This window comes from Apium graveolens, chromosome 8 (assembly GCF_009905375.1).
Source record: "Apium graveolens cultivar Ventura chromosome 8, ASM990537v1, whole genome shotgun sequence".
NCBI lineage: Eukaryota > Viridiplantae > Streptophyta > Magnoliopsida > Apiales > Apiaceae > Apium > Apium graveolens.
Genome location: NC_133654.1, coordinates 220,186,701 through 220,195,891, shown reverse-complemented (window position 1 = coordinate 220,195,891; position 9,191 = coordinate 220,186,701).

Here is a 9,191-nt window from a genome sequence, read left to right as displayed (position 1 = left end):
CCCATTTACTGTGATAATCAAAGTGTTATTGCTATGACAGGTAATCCAGTTCAACACTCAATGACAAAGCACATCAGCATTAGGTACCATTTCATAAGAGAACATTTGATGGAAGGTACAGTGGAATTGCATTTTGTCCCAATAGATAAACAACTAGCAGATATCTTCACAAAACCACTATGTGAAGCTACTTTTACAAGACTGGTAAATGAACTTGGAATGGTTTCAGGTTCTTTTTCAAAATCTCTTTAGTTTTTGTTCTCATGCATCAGACTTTATGATCAGTGTTTACAGATTGTCTTATCTCCATGTAATATGTGCTTAAAATTGTAACAAATTAAATACTGATTGTTATCTGATGTGATTCTATAAACTCTGAAAGTATTTTGAATGTTCTGTGACTATTCACATAGTACTCTTTAACAAACTGTGTATCCAATATTTGAATTAGTTATTTATGTGGAAATCCATAACACATGCAAACTCTGATTTTGATCTTAGTCAAATATACTCCTTGTATCTTATTAATAAGTCACAAACTAGATTATTGCTTCTTATCTGTCAAATTCTGATGTCAGTAAATCTTAAGGATGAACTACATGCTTTATAAGCCTCACTTATCTGAAGAAAATAAAAGAAAAGAAAAATTGAAATCAGGTACTCCTTTGAGATCTAAAGTAAATATGTGACAGGGAAGACCCGAGTGCATTGCTGGTATTAAGTAATATGCATTAGAAAAGCAAATTTTTCTTGGTGACTTTTCACATTCTCTGATTACTGGAGAACTATTCTGATAACATCATAAATTCTGATAGCAGTTGTAACTCATTTACACTGAGAAACCACTGTCAAAAGAATTTCAAAAGATGCATAAAATGAGCACAAACAGTTGAGGTGGATACTTGCATAAATTTATTCTATAGTAGACTTCAAAATTTAAGACAGATTTTAAGCACTTTTCGTAGTTATTCCTTATTTCTAAGATATACTGAAGTTTATCAGACTTTAATCTTTATCTGATCATTTGCACATACACACACTATCACTCCATATGAATGATGAAAATTACTGTGGTGATTAAGTTGTTTCAGATAAACAGTTAAGCATTATTGCATAAATTCTGAGGACAAGTTCTGATGAAAGTTCTGATGATTAAACTCTGAAGAGATCAGTCAGTATTTGTGTGAAGAATCACAAAAACAGTCATTCACTGGAAACTCTGATGCTTACGTGGCTTTGTTTAATTACTTGACTTATTTTTGGTATTTACTGTAACGGTCATATTTTATCAGAAAATAATTAGGTGAGATAAAAATAGTGATAATCATTTGGTTGATGGGTTGCGTGTTTGTTTTGGTAACAACATGTGAGCAATAATTACTGCACGTTTACCGTGCCCACTAATAATGTTTTGACTGATTACATGCTGTCAGGTGTCTAATGTCGGTTCTGCTTCAGAATTTAGCCGTTGTAACTAGTGGAGAGTACATATATATGCGAGATAAAATATTTTACAATCCTTTACCTACTTTTACTCTTTTCTAATCTCTCTTATTCTCTTTCTCTCTTTTACTCTCTATTATTCTCTGAAGCTATTTTTCACAGGCATTTTATCAAACACCTTGCGTAAACACAACTTTTCACTTAATTTCTTACAGAAATGGCACCAAAGGACGTTATCTTTAATGGAGCCAAGTTCGTTCCCAAAAATTATATGGCTATTTTCACCAAAGATGATGTTCCTTCAGATCTTTACTTTATCCAAGACTTTCTTGCTCATAGTGAGATTGGGTATGCTTTGACCCAACCACAATCACTCTCAAGAACACAGATACTGGAGTTTTGGAGGACTGGAGTATATGATGATGGTGGTGAAGATGGGTCTCCAAGCATCATTTTCACATCTGGGGAAGATGAGCACCTGGTTACCTTGTCTACTATTCGACAAGCTCTGCATCTGCCAGATAATTGTACTTTCAATGCTCAGATTGAAGATCCACTACTATAGGGTATGATGGCCAATCTTGGCTATAAGAAAAAAATTTCCAAGGCGGGACAACTGAAAAGGCCCCACATCAGAAGGGAGTGGAGTTTCTTTCTCGACTGCATCACCAGAGCTTTTGCCAACAAATGCTTCAACTTTGATGCTATTCCAATTCTGAGTCAGCAAATAGGGTATGCACTTCTAAATCAAACTCATTTTGATTATGCTACTGCTATTTTGGGTTTTATTGGGGATAGGATGAAAGAGGACCCAAATACTGTTTATTTTGCTAGGTTTTGTCAGCTTATTTACAGTTTTTGTTGTTCTGATAAGCCCCAAAATTTTAGTGAGTCAATTCAACCTTTTAAACTTCATAAAAGGGCTTTCACAGACTTGTTATCTACTAATAATAAGAAAAACTTACTAAGACCCCTTCAAATTCCTGAATCTGTAAAACAATTCTTAGTAAACTCTGACCCCAACACATTCACACCCAAATTTCCTGAAGTTGCACCCTCTCAACCTCCACCAACACAGCCTTCCAACTCTCAACCATAGCCTACCATCAGAACCTCACCTCTCAAATCCAAAACCAAACCAACCTCTGGTACTTCTCAAAAGGTGCCAATTGTAAAATCTGACACATCCTCTAGGCCTACAACCAAAAGAACTAAATTTGTTCCTTAATCTCCACCAAGGAGAAAGAGAAGGTTGATTATGAGAGATGAATCAGATGAGGATGAACAAGTTCAGGTTCCTGCATCAGAACCTGTGACAATAGAAGCTGAAAAGGTAATTTTTCAGAAGGAGGTTGAAGCTAAAGAGGTAACTCCTCAGAAAAAGAATGAAGCTGAGGGTTCTGGAATTTTGAAAAGGAAAAGAACTTCAAGTTCTGATGCTACTCAAGAAACACCTTCACAACCAAAGTCCAGATCAAAGAAGAAGAGAGCAGGTGTAAAAATTACACAAGCTCAATATGAGGATGTTGAAGAAGCTTTGGAAGGGGATCAGAAATCTCTGATCTCATCTGAACCAATAGTCATTGAAGCCCTTCCAGCACCTGAAGATACTGTTCCAGATACAGTGATCACACCTCCTATCTCTCCATTCAAAGAAACTGCTACAGTTGAAGATTAAGGATTGAGTCCTGAAATTGATATTCACGGGTTACATATACCAACTGTCTTGTATCTGGTAGCACCACAAGCAAAGGAGTCAACTCCACCTATTTCTCCATTAAATGATGATATTCCTACTACTCCAATTCTGGATTTGGATCCTGATATAGATGAAGTTGTTCTAGAATCTCCTTCATCTACACACACTCTTGTGTTATCATAAGATGAGGAGATGTTATCAAGTTCTGGAGACAGTGCTCCAGTTAATGCTCCAATTCTTGGAAAGGAGGCACTACTTAAAATTGTTGAAGAAGATGTTCCATGGGAAGAAACTTTTAGAGGAGTTGAATGGACCAAGAAGTGGAATGAACCTGACTTCATTCCCAGCTCACATGTTCTGTCAGAACATATTGCAAAAGCTGATGAGTTATTAACAAATTCTGATTTCAAGCACCAACTTAAAGTCACTGCTCTCAGTACTAAAGCACTTCAAGGTCTACACTCCAAGACTCATGAAAAGGTTGATAAACTTCAGGAAAATGCTGATAAGCTGGACCTGATGCTCAAGCTAGACAATAATAGGTTTATCATACCAATTCATGAAAAAATGGAAGCTATTGAGAAAGTTCAAGAGAAGCAGCAGGCCCAACTGGATGAGGTCTTGCAAAATCAAGCTGCTCAACAAATTTAATTAACTGAGATCTAATCTTCAGTGGAACTTCTTCTTTCTCTACTCCTATCAGATGATGCCAAAAAGGGGGAGCAGGTAGTTAAGTCCAAATGCTCAACTAGCCAAACTCTGAAGAAAAAGGATGATTCTGAAGATGACCAGGGAAACCCTAGCAAGGGCAGAGGTCAAGGTCAAGGCAAGAAAAACAGCAAAGTTTCTTCACAGAAACTAATTTCTGATTCTAGCAAATCTTCTACACAGAAGAATACAAGTTCTGAAGTTGTGAATGTTCAAGTTTAGAAAGCAAGTTCTGATGATCAAAGTCTGATGACAAAGTCTGATATTCTGATTCAGTCTGGAAGTCAAGACTCTCAGAAGTTTTTACAAACTCTGAAACTTAAGGGAAGGGAGACTACTATCTACTATAAAGATCCCAAGATTCAGACACTTGATGAAGAAATTGCTAGAAGATTATTTCTCAAGGATAATCCTGGAATGGATTTAGAGACTCTAAAGGAGGAAGAAGCTAGATTTGCAGCTGAGAAGACAAATCTTAAATCTAAAGCTTCTAATGCAAAGAAACCTCCAAGGCCTAAGGAAAAAGGCATTGTGATTAAGGAAAGGTCAACTTCTGAGGCTTCAAAGCACAAGACAAGATCACAAGTTGAAATTGATCCCAAGGAAAAAGGAAAAGGAAAGATTGATGAACCAACAAAGAAATATGAGATGAAGATTACTCAAATCCTGATAAATCCTGTGTGCAAAATGGTTCAGGTTTTTGATGATACAGCTGCAGAAGATGAAACTGTTGAAACTCTGAAAAGAAAGAAGATAACAGAAGAATCTAAGACAACATCTAATATAGCTCAAGTTGTTCAGAGTGAAGACATTTCAGAACAACAAGGTATAAATGAAACAGCAAATCCTGATCAAGTCATCAAGACATCAACCTTTGACAGAGCTCAAGTTGAATTGAACAAGATGATAATTGCTGATAAAAAGAAGCTGCTATGGAAAAAAGCTACTCCAGTGGAGCCTAAGTCCAATCTAATGATTAATCAACTTGCAACATTTGGGTTAAGAGCCAAGCAACCTAGAGATAGAGCTGGATTAGGTTCTGATGAAGAAAAGATACAAACAGGAGTAGAAGTTACTCTCAGAGATCCTTTCATATTGACAGACAAACCATATGAACAAATCAACAAAAGCACCTTGACAAAGTGCTGTCTGCTCAAATTGTGATGGATGCTCATGATAAAGATGATATAAAAAAGAAATTGATCTTATTTCTCAATGATGGCAGAACTTATAGACTAGCTGATATTGATGTGCTAAAGAAGTCTGTCAAAGAGCTTCAACATATTAACTACCTTCTGGAAGTAAAATCTGATGTTACAAGAAGATGGTTAGAATATATTTTGAAGACTATAAGAGATCTTCTCAGAATCTATGGTACAAAGGCTTCTCAGTACATTCTAAAGATATTGTTTAATACCATTATAATTGTTAGATATATTTGTGATGTTATGTCTAATCTGTTGTGTTTAGTTTCAGAACTTAATATCAAGACTTATCAGGATTTACTGGAAATCAGGACTTACTGAAGTCAGAACTTATATCAGAACTTAAGGCCGTCAGGATTTATATCAGGACTTAAGTGCGGGTACTTCAGATAAGGAATGCGGCTGATTTACAAGAGAGGATCTGGACTAAAACAAAAGAAGATATGCATGAAGAGTTGGATAGCTAGAAGACTTGTAAAAAGATAATATCTGATTGATATAATTTAGGCGACAAAATTATATTCCATATCAATTAGAAGATATCTTGTAAATGTGTACTATATAAATATAGCTTAAGGTTTACACTATAAGTGTTATCATTCACGAGAACATTATTCATTGTAACCTAGCAACTCTTAGTGACATTGTTCATCACTGAGAGAGTAGTTTAACCTATTTTGTAACAGAGCTTATTATATTGAATAAACTTGATTACTGTTACATACTTGTGTTCTAAATTGATTTGATTGTATAAACACTATATTCAACCCGCTTCTATAGTGTTGTGTGACCTAACAATAATTTACTTTGTCAAATCGATATTCAACCTATTGATCATCATATAATTATAAAAATTAATAATAATATTTATATTCTTTCAATTAATTTGTCGATTAATTGGTCTGATTAATCTCCGACTTGCCGACTAATCTCTCGAAGATACCCTCACCGCCCTAGGATGTCTAGGAATTTCTGAAATAGTAGTTTGAACTTAGCCTATCATATTAAGAATAAGGGCCCGTTTGATATATTTTTTTAAATATAACTTATAACTTAAAGTTAAAAAATGTCATATAAGAGCATCTCCAATAGGAGTTGTCCAAAAGGTTGCCAAATTTTGTCAAGTTAATACATAAATTAGTTTTTTTATCTTATCTCTCCTTCATATCATCTTTGGCAAAAAAATTTAAAAAATACACTCCAATAGTTGGCAACCCTAATACTTGGCAATATGATTCCTACATTGGTACGATAAAAATAAATTGGGATTTGAAAATGGAAAAGAGTTGAATATATTTTATAAACAAAACTTGCATTTAACTAAACGAGGAAGTTGCCAAGTTTTGGCAATCTTGGTTGGTAATCTCTTGGCAACCCCATAACTCCAATAGGTTGGCAATCAATAATGTCATGCCACGTAAGAATTGACAACCTCTTGGCAACCCTTATTGAAAATGCTCAAAGTGATATTAATATCGTAACTTATAAGGTATTTAGGTGTTTGAATAAATTTGAGTATAAGTTATTTATAAGTTGATAAGTTGTTTGGTAAATCATAATTTATAAGTTATAATTTTTTTTTAAAATTAAAATGCAAATTACTAATTAGTTAATTAATAATTTTCATACATGAATATAAAATAAAAAGGAGAAAAGTTATGAATAATGACCTCGGGATATATCTATATAATATATACTATTCATCCCGTCTAAAATAACATTATACTATCGATTAGAGCTAAATTTTTTACATATAATTAATTAAATTTAGTTTGCTCGGTATAAAGGTCTCGATTTAAAATTAAATAATATATATTATTTACCCGGTTTAAACATATAATGAGTTTTATATTTTATAAATTAATTAAAGTAATATATTATTGTAACAAAGATAATTTGTGCAATTTTTAAAATATTAGGAAATTTATAAAATTGAAAAGAAAAAGAAGTAAATGGTGAAAATGGGTTGGGCCTATGAAATTTGTTGGGCGACTAAAATTTTAGTAGAGCAAGACTTCAAAATTCTAGAAAAATGTAAAAGAGGGAAATGAATTAGGAAAATATACTTTCAAGGGTTTGGGCAAAAGGGTAGACGCTCTCAGTTATATTCAACAAAATCGACGACTTTAATATTTCGAATTAAAGTTGAAGCATGGCACAACATTAGGGTTCAGGATTCTTATTGATTTCAATTATTGGGTATGTTTATATATATATATATATATAACTTTGTATGTATTCAAGATTTTCGTGATGTGTTAAAATATTGAAATTTCTATGAACAGGTTTTTGTTGAAATTGTACATTGAGACAGTTCCAATTGAACTCAAGAATGTATTTATAGTTAGTGTTTATAGTTCCACAATTGGGTTTTCAAGCACATCAATCTCATACATTTTATTATTTTTAAGCATACTGTATCAGCTAAGTCACACAACTATCTAGAAAGTGGATTGGATGCGGAGCTCAAAGAGATGCAAGAGAGGATGTCAATCAGACATGTATATCAAGCATCTGGAAGGTTACTTGTTATTACAACATGTAGTTATTACAATCTGGAATCTTAAAGATCAGAAAAATCATTCAAGTAATACTAAACCTGAAAGGATAACTTCGATATGTTATTTATTTTGGTATTTGTACGATTAAACATAAATTTAATTACACGTAGATCCTCTCCATTAGGACATGAATTTAATTGATCCAAATCAAAGTCAAATGGTCAAACTAGCAAAACTATTTTCAAATATATTTATAAATATAAAAAAGATATTCCAATATTCCAAAACATCAAAATCCATATCTTATAAAATATATCTCTAAGGCAATATGATCAAAGAAAAAATATCAAGGCATGATATTTTTTTAGATCAGTGTTGCAACATCAATATGCCAACAAGCTCGAAAAAAGAATATTACAGAAATATTCTTTAGGAGTCTCGTACTATATCAAAATATTTTACTCTTCGCTCCAAAATATATTTCTACATCTATCAAAAGAGTTTTTTTAAGGATTATTAATATTCATGGTTGGAATATTAATATCCAGGTTTTCACCCTATTTCATGTATACTTACAGTAATTTTCTCTCGTTTCGTAAAATCAGCATTTCTCGGAGAAAATTATTCAAAAATACTCAAAATTATTTTTTACTATCCAAATATATTTTATATATTAGGAAATATATTTTAAGTATTTATTCAAGTCAAACCTTAGTCAAAAGATCCATCTCCTTCATTTCCAGACCAATGGTATTTTTATTTGGAAGTAAAGGCTGACAAAACCGTTTTAAATCTAGATAAAATACTTACACATACTAGAATGACTTGATATTTAGTATGGATCATTTACATGCTATTGTCTAAGTATGGTTAAAAATTTGTAACGTTTCGAAAGGTTTTGTTTTGACACAAATTTCGAGGCAGTTGGTCCCACAGTTGACCACATTTGACTTGGTTACCATTGACCAAAGTTGACCAAAACTTGCAGAAAATAATTTTATAATATTTAGATATTTATAATACTTTTTATGGTATTTGTTTATGATTTTTTAAGGTGGTCATAATTATTGGTGTTTAATGCTTAATTAAGTGATTAAACAGAGATTAAAAGAAAAAAAAGAATATATATTATTATATTCAAAATTCAGATGAGATTTGAAGACCCAAGTTCTAGACGTACAAATGGAGAGTTATTAGTCTTCACACCGTGAAGAAGAGGAAATACCCAAGATCGGGTCACTAAGATTCAAGACCGACAAAAGCTAAGGAAGCCAAGTCCACATAAAGGATTCTACATCAACTTTGAAGAAATTGCGGAAAGTTATTGTCAAAGATAAGTTGTGTAGGTATTACATTTATTTTCAGGTGGTAACCCTTGTGTTATGCACCAAGACAAATACTTGTAAGGGTGCAGAGGCTTCTCCGCCTTCTAAAGGAGCAAGTTTATTATAAGGGAAAATCCCGAGTCCGGGAGAGGAGCTCGGGGACTGGACGTGGGGGGTGAGCGAATCTATTAGAGGTTGTGCCATCGCGAACCAGGATAAAATCGTTATGTGGTATTTTCTTTCCTTCTACTTTATTTTCCGCACATATAAACTTTATAACCACTCGGTAAAGTTTTAAAAAGGGATAAAT